This window comes from Anabrus simplex, chromosome 2 (assembly GCF_040414725.1).
Source record: "Anabrus simplex isolate iqAnaSimp1 chromosome 2, ASM4041472v1, whole genome shotgun sequence".
Taxonomy (NCBI): Eukaryota; Metazoa; Arthropoda; class Insecta; order Orthoptera; family Tettigoniidae; genus Anabrus; species Anabrus simplex.
The window spans coordinates 557,068,374-557,085,310 of record NC_090266.1 but is presented as its reverse complement, the minus strand read 5'-3'; the positions used below and the strand labels follow the sequence as shown (position 1 = coordinate 557,085,310).

General features: G+C 38.9%; 1 protein-coding gene across 3 annotated transcripts in view; it reads left to right on the top strand.

Moving 5' to 3' along the window:
• LOC136864219 (early endosome antigen 1) overlaps positions 1-16,937 on the top strand; it is a 576,229-nt gene that overhangs the window by 436,288 nt on the left and 123,004 nt on the right. The window lies entirely within an intron of this gene.

Sequence of the window (16,937 nt, the reverse complement as noted above, 5' to 3'; positions counted from 1 at the left end):
GTAATACAAGCTTCCTAGGTAGATGAGAGATAGACATGCAAACCTGAAAACTTAAATTTATAAGAAATTTAATGTTAAAAATGCAAAGAATGGAAAAAAAATCCTAATTTTTATTCTAACTAGCAGAATGCTGCTTTGATGACACTCAAAGTGACTACCATATAGTTAAAATCATGTAAAATTACCCCCAAAAGGTAAATATGGTAGATCTGATGAATATCCCTCAGTGCAGCCAAATTGAGTAGTTGCAAAAGAATTGTCAGATGTTGCCCAGTGCAGTACAGGTAAGAAAAATGCAGACGGGGAGTTACTTAAGAACGTTATACTGTATATGAAACTAAAAATGTAGTAGTGTCCTTCATTCTTCCATATGTAATAACTAATGATATTGTTAATTATGGCAGTTTTCAACCTCACTCAGAAATTAAGAATATATTGCAGCAGGGTCCTTAAATGTAATGTTTTATTTTTTTACACCGGGCAAGTTGGCCATGCATTTAGGGGTGCGCAGCTGTGAGCTTGCATCCAGGAGAAAGCGGGTTCGAATCCCACTGTCAGCAGCTCTGAAGTTGGTTTTTCGTGGTTTCCCATTTTCACACCAGGCAAATGCCGGGGCTGTACCTTAATTAAGGCCACGGCCGCTTCCTTCCACCTCTTAGGCCTTTCCTATTCCATCGTCACCGTAAGACCTATCTGTGTCGGTGCGACGTAAAGCCACTAGCAAATAAATGTGTTTTTACAACACACTAAATTTATTTAACTACTGTTTACGGTTATTTACTAGTTCGCTCGCATGTGAGTTTTCCACTCAACAGAGATTTTACTCACAGTTATAACTGAACATACAGCGCTCCAGCATGTCGAACTCCTGCTGTCCAACAGGCCTCTTGTGGCACAGCAGAGCAGTTCACGTAACAACTAACAAGCCACACTGCACTCTACATAGCCATTTGATATACTCACTCTTGTTGTTTATACTAACACTCCACCCATCCCCCCAAACCTCCCCTCTACCGCCGCTAACTACAATCTCAGAGCAACACGTATCAGATCTCAACAGGCAGCTACAAAGAATGCACGGTTCCAACACCTTACGTAAGTAAAACGACATACGATTTACTATTACACTTTCATACCACACCATTATCACACTTATTATTTCTATTTCCAGATACTGTACCTTGTTTTTACAACATATACGCTTCCATGATAAAATCAACGTGCATCAAGATGCATAATTTCAACACATTCTGACAAATGTCACCAACTTAAAACATCACGACATACGGATGGAAAACATGCTCCATTAATATATTCAAGATTTCTAATAACTCCAACATTAGTAGCTGCCTAAAATATCTCCAGATATATAACTAAGTATTACCTGATCTGCAAAGCGGATTATTCAAATACTTACCTAACCGTTTTTTACATATAAATATTTTTACGGACCCATTTTATCAGAACACTATATCTAAGACTGTTGTGAAAAATTCGTCAACCCCATTTATTCCAAAACAATGTACATGTAGCACCACATATCAATAACATCAATGTAATGTGTTTTTAAGCAGGCATATATGGCATACATATACCACTGTTTTAGTTATATATCTATTTTAACAGCATTATTTAATGCCTATACTAAGCAAATAGTTTTTATTTAAAAAATTTTAACCCTATTCCAAGACTCAATCAAGAATAACAGGCTTTATAAACTGATTTTAGCATCTAAGATATATGCCAGTAAGGTGTTACATTGATATTTCAGTCAAAAGTGTTCAAACCAATGTCCTACATTTTCATATGACTAATCAATAGCCAATTTGTGTAATTTATGAACCAACTTTAAATGTATATGTTAAACTTGCCTCTGTTGATTTGTACAAATGTATGTATATTCCACATTGTATAACCAAAAAAAAAAAAAAAAAAAAAATGGATGATAGTAGCATAAAAAATAACATGTGACTTCATGGATGATGCACACTAGTTAATCAACTACCTTCACACTGTGTGCTAAAAACTCAAAATAGACACATACAATAGCCCAAATGTACCAGACATACCAACATTTATGATCGGTTCAAATTAATTTAAGCTTTTACCACTACATGTGATGTTTTTGTAAAAAATACATTTTTAATGCATGTCAACTGAAGATGACCCCCTAGGGGTCGAAACTAGTCTTGACTATATTTACCAGCTCAATGTAAATTAAATTTGTATTGATAAGGTAGAGACTCATATTTATTTTGTTTTTGTAAAATACTCACTCTTTGCGACCATCTTGAAACTACATGCATTCACTCACGACAGATTCGTTCAAGACGGGCTCTTTGCTGCCAAGGCTGCATTCTTTATATAGCCCTGCGAAAGATCCTCGTAGTTTTGATTTGCAGATCATTCTGGATGCCTTCTCTGTTGTTAATCATCTTCCAGCTTCTGCTAAGAGCTTCCATACACAAGCTTTAAAAATTCGCTGGCACCCCCTGTGGAAGGGAGATACAGACGAAGAATACACCCATGGTATCCCCTGCCTGTCATAAGAGGAGACCTGAAAGGGGCGACTTAGGCACAGACATGGATTGTGGCTTGGTATTATGTGTTGGACCCCCTGTGGATGGGTGGGGCTGAATACATTGACAGGTAATCCTTGCGTGTTGTAGAAGGTGACTAAAAGGGTCATGTGGCTATCGGTCCCCTCATTATTATTATTATTATTATTATTATTATTATTATTTTTTTTTTTTCTGGAGGGTTTGTTGTAGAACGATTAAACATTTTTGATGTGCGTGCTGCTCGGAGATGGGCCTCTTACGTGAGCAACTATGCTCGAAAGCCCTGTGATGATCCCGGGAAGCCATTTGAGCGGGAGCGCCATGTACCCGCACAGTAGTATTCGCCTGACAACACAGGCCCCCGCACAGCTGAATGCCAGAAGGACATATTTTTATTAATTGTTTATTTTTTCTATACTTATTACCCTGTACATGCCATGGGGTACATGCTGTGCCAGTGAATGGAGGAAGGGAGTCCTAGTGCTCATTGCCTCAGTCAATCTGTATTAGGCATCGTCTAACATCTGACCCCAGGCAATACCTACTACGACCAGGGGCCTATTCCACAAAAGTATGGTCTTGTACATTACAAGTTACTAGTGTGGGTTCTTGTAATGTATGGAGTTGTACATTTCTGTTCCACAAAAGATTGAAAGTCTCTTGTATATTACCAGTGAATTGTTACAAGTTTTACAAGTGACAACCTATCAATAAACATACTACGTCATAGCATGAATCAGCTGTTTATCTTTGTATTCCGTTCATTAAATTAGGTTATGTTTGTCTCATTTATCGTAATATCGTATTTAAAGGTAAGTTATGCGGCAAACATTCAAAGAACTCTAATATTTCTGTGAATTTCATAATGCTACAATGTTATTTTTAGTTTGTTTCTTTGATGATAGGAAATTACTCCGTTATTATCACCCATTCTGTTCTTCCGCGATCCTCACATGCTCGCATGTGTTCTGCGATAGTCTGTCATATTAGGCAGCAGATGCCGCCAGTAACGATATTCGGTGCCAAACTTAATTGTTACGAAATTGCAAACTCTGCATGAATTGTAAAAATGGTGTCAAGAGAAACAAAGTTATTCCTTTTGAAGGAAATAGAAAGAAGAAAAGACATTCTTTTCGGCGCATTCAGCAAGAGTCTGAAAAAACAAGACAAAGTAAATGGCTGGATGGAAATATTTGACTTGGGAAAAGCTCATGATGCTTTTGAGGGAAACTTTGGATGTACATAAGAGATATATTCTGGCCTAATTTCAAGAAGGTGACACTAGTAAGTACGTTTTTATTTAAATTTTTCAATTAGGTTTATTTTAATTTAGTTTAATCACAATTTTAATTAGGGTAATTATATTAACATATACTACATAACAGTTCTTTTTTGTAGGCAAAGATTGATAATCAAAGGCAGACTGGCACAGGTGGTGGAAAACATGCCAAATTGACTGATATTGACAATAAAGTTTTGGACATTCTTGGAAAAAATTCACCGTCCATTGACAGCCTCAGTGTCCCAGAATCTTATGATGAATCACCCTCAACAGCTGTTGTAGATATCAACACCCCAACATTTTCCTGCAGTGGACAGAGGCAACCAAGGAAAACAGTTAGTAAGAGTCATGAAGAAAGCATGGCAGAAAAGAAAAGGAGGAAGATTGATTTGCAAATAGATTTCTTCACCCTAAAAAACAGAAAATTAGCCCTTGAAGTGTTAGCAATGGAAAAGCAATTTTACGTTCAGCCATCTGACACTGTGAAAAGATATTATCCTGAATTATCTGTGGACAGTGTTGTAGTTTTAGAAGAAGGTTGTGAAGTAGTGATTGATTAAAATAGCAATACTAAGTAATAGGTTAAAAGTTAGGTCATAATGTCTTAGATTAGTTTTTGCATTTTTTTAACAATATAATAATATAATGTGAAGTGTATTGTTTCAATATAGTATTTAGTACTTAGTAGTTTTTAATAAATTGGATATACAGATGAATTATCACTCACTTTCACTGAAAAGTGTTAATTAGCTGATCTCTTCTGTAAGCTACAGCCAGTTCGGCAAGTTCTTCACCTTCATCTTCTGGCTCAGGTAAGTCATCCACAATGTTGTTTTTCTGCAGGTCTATTGCATTGATTTGTAACTCTCCATGAGAAATGTTACATAGTGTTACGCAGCATTTGAAAATGTTAGCTGCAAAAACAGGATGTACCTCGCAAATGGTTAAGACAGGGAAATTTCTCTTTGAGAATACCAATAGCATTTTCAATTTATCTTCTTGTACTCTTATGGGCCCTGTTAAACCTCTGCACTCTGAGTTAATCTAAATCGACCAGTTTAGGTGTAATAAGCCAGTCCTTCAAAGGATAAGCAGAATCGCCAAGCAATACTGACTGTGGAAAGGGTCTCCAACCTTGCTCCATCATTCGAAAGAGATTGCTATTTCGAAGGACACGAGCATCATGGACGCTACCTGGCCAATCTGTGCTGGCATAATAGAACTTCATATCTGGCCCACATACAAGCATACAGTTAATAGAATGCTTTCCATACCGATCAACATACTGCTCTTCATGAACATGGGGTGCATCAATGTTCACCAAAGTTCCATCTACACAGCCCACAACTCGAGGCAGTTGAGCTATATTGTAGAAGCTTGCACTATTTGCTCAGTATTTTCAGGCCAACGAACAATTTGAGGAAATTTTATATAATTTATTGCAGCTACCACAGAATATATTGACCTACAGACTGAAGATTTTGCCATCCCATGCATATCTGCAATACCATGGTACTGACCACCATTTCCTAGCCAATGTAGTGTTGTTAGTAACTGTTGTTTAGCAGAGAGAGATTTATTTCTGTTTGTACGATGTTGTAACGTATGTCCAATATCCATCAAAAGTTCTTCCACTTGTATTGTGCTTAACCTAAAACGCTCATTGTATTCAAATAGAGTCTTAAACTGGAAGTTTATTCTTTCTCTATACAGACGGTAGTTTTCATCACCATCACTATCACTACTGCTAGACCACATATTTATCAAATTGTATCTAAAATAAGTATATTTAAATAGCACTAGTATGTTTATTTATTATTGTCCTTTCACTGGTAGAGAATACTTCCCAATTCACTAGTAAGTTACAAGTACTAGTACTTTTGTAGAACATACCTATAAAAATTCACTGGTAATTTGTAAGTATGGAGTAGTAAAGTACAACTGTAGAAAATTCTTCTGTGGAACAGAAACTCTGGTATTTGTACAAGTTACTTGAGAATTTACTTGTAATGTACAAGACCATACTTTTGTGGAATAGGCCCCAGGTGGGTATTGCCTTTGCTTCTTGGTTTGGCTACAGAGGCCCTTGATCGGAGTTGGTGGCATTCAGGGAGGATGATTTCGGGCATGGCTTCGAAACGTTTTCAGCCTGCCCAAGGTGGTCCCCTACCAAAGTCTTTAACTTTTGATTCCTTGAGGGGTTCAAACCCCTGGGAACAAGCTCAGTGTGAAGGAATGGGATCCAGCTTCCCTAGGTTTCTGGTTGCAACCAGGACTGATTGGAGTAAGTTCAAGCTGGTAAAAACTATTTTGTTTAGTAGGCACATAGAAGGTGTGTACGGCGAACTGGAAGATCTGAAAAAAATGTGCAACCGTAGTTTTTTGCTAAAGATGCGCACTGCCGTGCAAGCTGTTCGGTTGCTCGTGTGAGACCACCTTCAGATTCTGTATGGGAATCAACATCTATATCATGAGACCACCTCGACGATATTCCCGTCAAAGTGGAGGAGCACAAAATCTTGAATCTGGTTTGTGAAGTTATCTTCTACCATGATGTCATCTTGAACACTGACGATGAGTTGATGGAAGGCATGAGACAGAGTGGTGTGACACACGTCCGGCGCATTACGTGCGAAGTCAAGGGCGAAGACGTTGCCACAGGTGCGTTCATTGTCTCCTCCAAATTGTCAGTGTTACCAGAAAAAGTCAAGGTAACAACAACCTATCGCTGCAATGTGAGGCCGTACATCCTGCCTTTCATGCGCTACTTTCAATGCCACAGGTTCGGGCATATGGTATCTTGTTGCTCAAATTCATCTGTATGTGGTACATGTGTAGAGGAGCTCATGGTGTGGAAGAGTGCACAACTTCTTACAGGTGCACTAATTGCCCTGGTCACTAGTCTTCATTCACCCCAAGATCGGAGCTGTCCATTATATCTCGGTGAGAAGAAGATCCAGGAGATGAAGACCCTGGATGGTCTTTCCTACCAGGACCAAAAGATATGGTCAAATGTTCCACCTTTACAATACGAGGGTAGTCCCCAAAACAAGGTCTGCAATTTTTTTTATAAATACAGAATTCTGTTCATGTGGCTGTTGGTCACAATATTGTGAAGAGGGTTTCCCTCACTCACATATAAATATGCACACGCTGCACTAAAGCACTCAGTCTTGGCTTGGCAGCCGTTGAGAATGGAGCTCTCGTTTGATGTTACCACCAAGTGTGAACTACGTGCAGTTATTTGGTTTTTGGAACGTGAAAGGTACTGAACCAATTGAAATCCATTGCCATTTGACAGAAGTGTATGGTGAGTGGTGCTTGGATGTCAGAAATGTTCATAAGTGATGTAGAGAGTTTGCAGCCGGTCGGACTGAAATTCACGATGAACAGAGGTGCAGGAGATCATCAATTTACGTCAAGACAGTCGTGAAGGTTGAGCAAATCATGCGTGAAGATCGGCGGATCACCCTGGATGATCTCTGTACTTTGCTTCCTGAGGATTCCCGGAGTGCTGCTCACAGAATTTTAATGGAAAAGTTGAAATACCGGAAGGTGTGCACAAGATGGGTGCCACACATGCTGACTGAAGACCACATATGGCAACGAGTTGATTCTTCCCACGCAATCAACGCTTTGCAGCAGAACAGGACAACTTTTTTGGACTCAATTGTCATGGATGACAAAACCTGGGCATTCCACTTTACACCTGAGACCAAGCAACAATAACACCAGTGGAGGCATCCCTCTTTGCCAAAGCCGCGGAAATTCAGTCAAACACAGTCTGCCAGTAAAGTCATGACAACTGTGTTTTGGGGTCAAAAAGAGGTATTGTTGGTTGACTTTATGCCTGCTGTGACCACAATTAATGCTGACAGGTACTGTGAGACCCTGAAAAAACTCAGACAGGCAATTCAGAACCAGAGAAGAGAAATGTTGAGCAAGGGCATAAACATTCTCCATGACAACGCTCGCCCGCACGTTGCCCGGCAACCCGTTGCTCTCTTGCAACAGTTTCAAAGGAACATCACCCACCCACCCTATAGTTCTGACTTGCGCCCAATTACTATCACTTGTTCGCTAAGTTGAAAGAGCATTTGGCTGTAAAGCGATTCAGCACCCACAACGAGGTGAAAGATGAGGTTCACAGCTTCCTGAACAGCATGGCGGTGAGCTGGTAAATGAAATGAAATGGCGTATGGCTTTTAGTGCCGGCAGTGTCCGAGGACATGTTCGGCTCGCTGTGTGCAGGTCTTTTTATTTGACACCCGTAGGCGACCTGCACGTCATGATGAGGATGAAATGATGGTGAAGACAACACAAACACCCAGCCCCAGTGTCAGCGAAATTGACCAATTATGGTTAAAATTCCCGATCCTGCCGGGAATCGAACCCGGGATCCGTGTGACCAAAGGCCAGCACGCTAACCATTTAGCCATGGAGCCATGACTTGGGCATACAAGAACTATCACAGCGTCTACAAAAATGCATCGACTGAAATGATGATTATGTAGAAAAATGGCTAAATATTCAAGTTGTAAAATGATGTAAACCATTGCAGAAATAAACAGGTCTATGTATGTATAAAAAAATACAAGGCCTTATTTTTGGGATTACCTTCATACTAAATATTTTAAAAATGTATTTAAATAACATTTTAAAATAACAGAACATTTATCATCTATCTTGTAGACATCATCAGCCAAAAAGTTTTAAGATTAAGAACAAGCATCAAGGACAAAAACACATTAAAGTGATTCGGAATACCGAATGCGTCAATTAAAATGTTAAAAACCATGTTGGAAAGTTCTGAGCACAATATTCGATACTATTAAAAATGAAAATTAAAGATATTGAACATATGAGATAGTTCAAAAAAATTGGTAATAGAGTCCTTCTTGATGTGATGATGTGTTGACATATGGTTTGCCTAAAACGTTGACAGAAACTTGCTGATATGGAGCAAAATGTTTAGTTCTAGAAGAATGAAGATAAAATTGTTAAATGTATGTTAAACATAAGAGGTGGTTCCAGTAAAGTAAAATTGAGTTTGTATTGTTGGCGTGATGATGTTAACTATTCTTGATAGTGAGCTAGGCAGAATATCTCATCCTGATTACATAGATGGAAAATGTGCAGTAGAGTGCCCTAGAATGAGAATGAAGGCTATTATTAATGTTAAAAGTAGGCAATTTGGTAACATGTAAAAAACTCCATGCTAAGCCACAAGTTCTTATTCAGCAGTGTAAGAAAGCTTTTTGGAAGAGATATGTATCGTCTGTGATGTCACATACACCGTCATCTCAAGTGTGGACTAAACTTCAACATATTTCAAGTTTACGTGGATCATCTTCAGTATCAGGAATTTCCATTGCAGGCAGTATTGTCACTGAACCGCTTTTGATTGCTAATCATCTAGCCAGTCACTTCACAGATGTGTCTGACTCCGGGAATTACCATTGTGATTTCCTCACTCTGAAGCGGGAGGCAGAACGTCACCACCTCAGTTTTACCACTCAAGCTTCAGAGGACTACAACATGCCCTTAACGGAGTGGGAGCTCTGCAGCGCCTTGGCGCTTTGTAAGGACACTTCTCCCAGACCAGACAGTGTCCGTAACCAGATGTTGAAACACCTTAGTGAGGATAGTGTGTTATATCCCCTTCGTGTGTTCAACCAAATCTGGATAGAGAGTGAGTTTCCATCTCAGTGGTGGGAGGGTACAGTAATTCCTGTCCTCAAGCCTGATAAAAATCCTAAGTGTGCAGGAAATTACAGACCTATTTGTCTTACTAACTGTTTGTGTAAGCTGTTTGAGAGGATGGTAAATTGCCGACTTGTGTGGTGTCTGGAGAAAAGAAAAAAATCTTTTTCTTAGTACCAATGTGGTTTTCGAGCCGCTCGTTCGACCACTGACCACTTGGTATGCCTGGAGAGTTTTATCCAGACTGCATTTCTCCGCAAACAGCATTTGGTGGCCTTTTCTTGGACTTAGAAAAGGCCTATGACACCACATGGCGATATGGTATCCTTTCAGTCCTGCATTAATGGAGATTCCGAAGTAACTTGCTGGTATTTGTTGTGATTTTCTGTCCCTCCTTCTTTGCCACGTCCAAGTAGGGAGGACATATTCACAATACCACGTTCAGGAAATTGGAGTCCCACAGGGATTGGTTCTTAGTGTCACTCTGTTTGCGATTGCCATTAATGGTATTGTCGCTGCTGCTGGTTCAGCAGTAATACCGTCGCTATATGTGGTCGATTTTACTCTGATTATAGCTCGCACAATATGGCAGTCACAGAGTGACAATTTACTGTATGTTATTACAAGAGTGGAACAGTGGACTTAAAAACATGGGTTTCGGTTTTCAACCGCAAAGACCTCTGTTGTACACTTTTGCCGGAAATGCACTCTTCACTCCTATCCTGAGCTTTTCTTAGGGAATATCGCTCTTCCTGTAGCTGAAACTGACCAATTTCTTGGGCTCCTTTTTGATAGCAAATTATTGTGGCAACCACACGTGCAGCAGTTAAAAGTGCAATGGACTAAGCAGTTGAATGTTTTGAAGATTCTTAGCGGCACTACTTGGGGGGCTGACCGCACGGTGCTCCTGCGATTTTATAGGGCACATATTGATGCAAGTGTAATAGACTGATATAACTTGAAAACAATATTCTTTAACCCATGGGTAAATAATGCCAATATCGAGCTTGAATTATTATTATTATTATTATTATTATTATTATTATTATTATTATTATTATTATTATTATTATCATCATCATCATCATCATCATCATCATTATTATTTACGTATTTAAGTACAGATGATCGTATTATTTCTGAGGTTATGTCATGAAACATCTGCTGTATGTATTTCAATATGAGTTTATTTAATGTAAGAACACATAATTAATAATATATGTGTATATGATGTGTAATCCACTGCAGTATTGTGCAACATAATGTAATATACAGAATAACATATCTTTGACACTAGATAGTTGTAGAAAGTTCTTTGCAATGTAGCTAGACTCTTGGGCACTCTAGAATTTACAAGAAGATACGTTGTGACATATCCTTCTAGAAGCCTGGCCAGGCAACGTATATAAGGAGGCGGTCTTGATGGTGGAGTTGAGTTATTGTTTAACAGGAGTTCTTTCTATGAACTCGTGTTGTGCCTATACCAACATGCTACTGTAGCAGTCAACTTTTTGAAGATGGCAGTCTTAGTGTTCTGATTTTTTTTGTAGTGTTTTGTTTGTAATGGCTGTTTATTAGTTTGTGTGTACAGAATTTGTGAAAATAACTTGTAAATAAAAGAGTGTACATAAGTGATAACAATTTGTGTGCGTCTTTGTGGATACATCATAGGCGACTGTGACAAGGACGTAAGAATATTTTCGAGTAAATACGAGTATAAGTGCGAATTGAACAAATTGCAAGTGATACTAGAAAATATGTCCGTATAACAACTCAAAGATGAACTTGCAAAGAGAAATCTTCCGACAAACGGCAAGAAGCAATCACTGAAGACGCGGATGCAGGAAGATATCAATCGAAAAAGGAGAAGATCCCGAAAAGTTCTTTATCGAGGTGGACAAAACATCGGACTCTACCACGGAGGAGGAGGTAAATATTCTAACTTAAAGACCATGATGCAGGCACTCGATGACAACATTTCAGACATCAATTTTGCCCTAAGGAAGCTACTGACTGACTGAGGCCATTTATGAAGATCTTAGAACAAATTTCTAAAATAAATGATGAAATTTCTCAAGCTAGTACAGTTTAAACCGGAAAAATATCACAAGTGTACACGCTGGTTTACAAAATAGAACAATGCCTACAATTGAAAATTTCAACCATAGATGATAATATTTCATCCCAAATCAGTGACGTCACCAATCATTTAACACAGCAGATATCGGACATCAGGTCAAAACTGGGACAGATTCATCAGATTGATAGTAGGGTAAGCCAGCTGGAAGGGGACATCTCGAATCTCAAGGAGGAGGTGGAAATCCAGGTTTCTGGCATAAAACAACAGGTTGAGGGGAGAATTTCTACCGTTGAGGGGAATTTTGGAAGCCGTATCTCTGCCGTTGAGGAAAATTTTGTGAGTCATATTTCTGCTGTTGAAGGAAGGTTAGAAAGCCGGATTTCGACCATCAAGGGAGATGTGCGGAATATAAGAGAAAGCATCCTTCACATGGTAGAAGATAGATTAACTCAAACAGGTTGTGTTGCCATGCATCTAACCCCCTCAAAACTAACCGGCAATACAGGTAACTTAATGGTGATTATAGAGAGCCTTCCGGAATTCCACGGGTGACTGGAAGAGACCCGACTAGTTTCATCGAGGGATTGGTCAGTCTACTTGGGAGGACTAATCTACTGGAGGACATCTTCGTTCAACTCATCACCTGCGATTAAAGGGGCAACCCACTAATTGGCGGATTAACTTGAAGGGCTTAATTTTGAACTGGATTGATTTAAAGAGAGAATTCCTCGCTAGGTTTAATTCCAAAGGGGTGAAGAGTTCCGTGAAAAGGAAGCTACTGACTGAGGCACAACCCACTGGCATGAATGCTAGCACGTTCGTCCTACAGAAGTACCAACTCTTCAAGCGTCTGCACCCGGAAGGAAGCGAGAAAGAGATCTTATCCGATATCACAGAGCTACTGCACGATAAGATTCGACCCATAGTGAAATTATCACAACCGAGATCCTTTGATGATCTACGTAAAAATCATTGCCCAGTTGGAGGAGGAACACAAGAGCAAAGCTATGGAGGAGACCAACACAGTTAGGAAGTGTTATCAGTGCGGAAGAACGGGACACCTGACGAACAAGTGCCCAACTTTGACGTCGGAAAGCTAGGTCTGGCCCATTGTGGATCGAGGGTGATGGGACCGGGAAAAGGAATGCACCTCAAAACACAACCGACAAGCAACCCTGGGCTAGTAGGAGAGGGATTGGTGCGACCGTGAGCAAAACAGGCCAATCCCGCCCAGCTATCAACTTGAGGACAGGCAACAAAAAAATTTGAGCCATACTCGACATCCAAGCAAGCCATTTATTTGTCAATAAGACTGTTGTCATATTACTACCGCCTAAGAAGTCTTACCATCTCAGAAGGGTAGTGGGAGCAGCGGACGGGGTAATCTATTCCATCCAAGGATGGACTAACCTAACTGCTAATGTAATTGACGTTGCAGTGATTCAGAACCTAATACCTGACATCATATTAGGTCATGACTTTCTGGTGGAATACAATGTGATCCTAGACTATGCAGCTCATGAAGTCTTTTTGGGAAAGGACAGATGTCTGAGGGTCGCCTAGCACGATGGAAATCTCCGGACTCGCAAGCATGTGGAAGTTGACGTAGATCTGGGCGATATCCAGTTAACGCCTCTTCAACCAAGTGAAGAAGAGGAGCTGAGATGCACCTTAAAGGAATTCCCAGAAGTCATCACCAATAAAATAGGATGGACTACCACTGTAACGCACACCATTGAATGAAGCACTTCCTCACCCATCAAGCAACGTCCATATCCAATCAACCCGGATAAGTGCAACTTCGTCATTCAGTAGATTCATGAGATTGAAGGACAATGTCTCATCGAACCTTCTACATCCTGTTGGGCTTTACCTATCATACTACCGATAAGACCGTTAGTGATGCATACCTCATGCCTGACCTGAAAGACTCGCTGAAACAAGTAAGTGGGTCTAGGATTTTCAGCACGCTGTATCTCAACTCTAGATACTGGCAAGTGGAGGTCGAATAGGAACAGACTAATGGGTCCACCTTTTCAATACAAAACAATGCTATAATATTTAAATTACAACCGTTTCATTAATGGAATTTGTATCACTGTTTAAAAATCAAGTACATGTCTTCTCTAGATGAGACATGCAAACCAAAGCACAGGATCAATGTGGCCATATTAAGTCATATTAAGTGGTTAAATGGACTTAAGAGTTAAAATGAGTATCACGTTATACAACACTATGCGCCCTTACTGCATCGAGCAACGACATAAATAAAATTCTCCGACTGCTTGTATATCTCTCAGGGTAAATTTTCTTGCATAGTCCAGTTTATTGTGCCAAAGAGAAGTGTGACCCTAGTAATTCACTATTCGATGTGTCAGATGAACGTCTTCATCCTTTCGCACCTTACTCAACGCTTAAAATGTCAAAAATCGCAAAATTTCAACTTAACACTAAATTATTCTACAGCATCAGCCTACAAATCTATTAGTCACACATATAAAATATAAAATAAACTAGTTTATTATCTCAACATAATACCTAGGAAAGAGAAAGAAATTAATCTAACTCTTTGTTCAATATTTAGAACATTAAATAAGTATCATCCATCGATTTTATGTACAACAGCACTGATTAAGAATGTTCAGTTTCAATCTTGACATGAGCTAACTTCATATTTGCAATAATTATTTGACGTTTAAAACTTCCCTTAGATCATCACATGTTCAAACAATAATTAATTTAAAATCATTAACATCACTGCTAAAATAACACATATTTCTCATATTTGAATCTTCAACTTTAAATCATGAGCTCTAAATTGTTTATCTGTCATTGCTGCATCAATATATTACTATCAAATGACGTGCTAAGCTTACTAACACCTACTGCCATACATAAACTTGGCACCTACCATCCTAATTGTACTATATATAGTCACTTGAAAATCATCATATATCTTTCTGAAATAAAAAATCTAAAACTCATTTCTAACTATCCTAGTTCTTAATTAATTAACACTTTGGTCTTATATTCCACATTCAACTCTGAATGAGATGTCATTTGCCTTGAAAAATTAAGTGACTTCTTTCAACTCAATACGATAGCTCAATTATTATCTCAGATGTCAATACTATTCATTTACAGCAACATATACATATCACCTGTTAACCTGTGCGATAAGATGTTTAATATGGTTATTTCCAAACAACGCAACCTTATTTTAGATGTAGCAAGAATTTATTTGCCTTGACATATGCGTTTGGGTTAGCCATGCCTACCTTATGTTATTATATTCCATCGATGAGAACTCTATCCGTGCATTTGCTTCATGTACATGATCCAGAAATTAAATATTCTCATTCAGCATCCATCATTACATCACCTCTGCAACTAATTCCATATCAGTTCACTTCTATGCCTTCTTATATTTCATCATTACATCCTACATATACTTACAACTTCTTAATGTAACGATTTTCCTAAATATCATAACCTCTTCTCGTATAAAATATTTCCCACAACGTATTAAACTTCATTGAATCTCAGATCGCATCACTGGATCACATTTCATCTCTCAGAATAACATTTAACCATCTAGTATACTGTGATACTGGCCTAACTATAACCCATCAAACGTCACTAAAAAAACTCGTAATAGAAACAGAAGCAGTGATCAACAAAATGAGTTATGACATACAGGATGCTAATAATAATAATGCTATTTGCTTTACATCCCACTAACTACTTTTATGATCTTTGGAGACCCACATACAGGATGAGCTCAGACACGAAGCTAATAAGCAATTAGAGAAAACCTTCATATCACCTACTCTGAACATAACCAAATCACAACTTGAAGACAGGAAAAAGATCATTCAACTCAACATTACATTACATTACATTATGATTATAGACTGTTATGCCTTTCGGCGTTCAGTCTGCAAGCCTCTGTGAATTTACTAAACATCACCAAAATCCTCGATTTGCATCTAGTGTTGTGGCCTCATTTAGTTCTATACCTGTTATCTTTAAATCGTTAGAAACCGAGTCTAACCATCGTCGCCTTGGTCTACCTCTACTTCTCTTACCCTCAATAGCAGAGTCCATCATTCTCCTAGGTAACCTATCCTCCTCCATTCGCCTCACATGACCCCACCACTGAAGCCGGTTTATGCGTACAGCTTCATCCATTGAGTTCATTCCTAAATTAACCCTTATCTCCTCATTCCGAGTACCCTCCTGCCATTGTTCCCACCTGTTTGTAGCAGCAATCATTCTTGCTACTTTCATGTCTGTTATGTCTAACTTATGGATAAGATATCCTGAGTCCACCCAGCTTTCACTCCCGTAAAGCAAAGTTGGTCTGAAAACAGACCTATGTAAAGATAGTTTCGTCTGGGAGCTCACTTCCTTCTTACAGAATACTGTTGATCGCAACTGCGAGCTCACTGCATTAGCTTTATGACACCTTGATTCAATCTCACTTACCATATTGTCATCCTGGGAGAACACACAACCTAAATACTTGAAATTATCAACCTGTTCTAGCTTTGTATCACCAATCTGACATTCAATTCTATTGAATTTCTTACCTACTGACATCAATTTAGTCTTCGAGAGGCTAATTTTCATACCATACTCATTGCACCTATTTTCAAGTTCCAAGATATTAGACCGCAGGCTTTCAGCACAATCTGCCATTAAAACCAAGTCGTCAGCATAGGCCAGACTGCTTACTACATTTCCACCTAACTGAATCCCTCCCTGACATTTTATACTTTTCAGCAGATGATCCATGTAAATTACGAACAGCAAAGGTGAAAGATTACAGCCTTGTCTAACCCCTGAAAGTACCCTGAACCAAGAACTCATTCTACCATCAATTCTCACTAAAGTCCAATTGTCAACATAAATGCCTTTGATTGCTTTTAATAATCTACCTTTAATTCCATACTCCCTCAGTATGGCGAACATCTTTTCCCTCGGTACCCTGTCATATGCTTTCTCTAGATCTACGAAACATAAACACAACTGCCTATTCCTATTCAACTCAAGAATAAAATAAAAAATACCCACACCATTGTTACAAAGGCAGAAAAAGGAAATACCACTGTAATAATGGATCAAACAGAATACGTATCTAAAACAAAAAATTTCTTCACATATAGCACCTTTACAATAATCAATAAAGATCCAACCCCCAAGCTATTCAATGGCAGCTTAAGCAGACACTTAAAAATACATCCTTCTCCTTCTTCTCCTAACTGACAGTGAAAAAATAAACTTATTAATATGAACGCAGGACTACCCA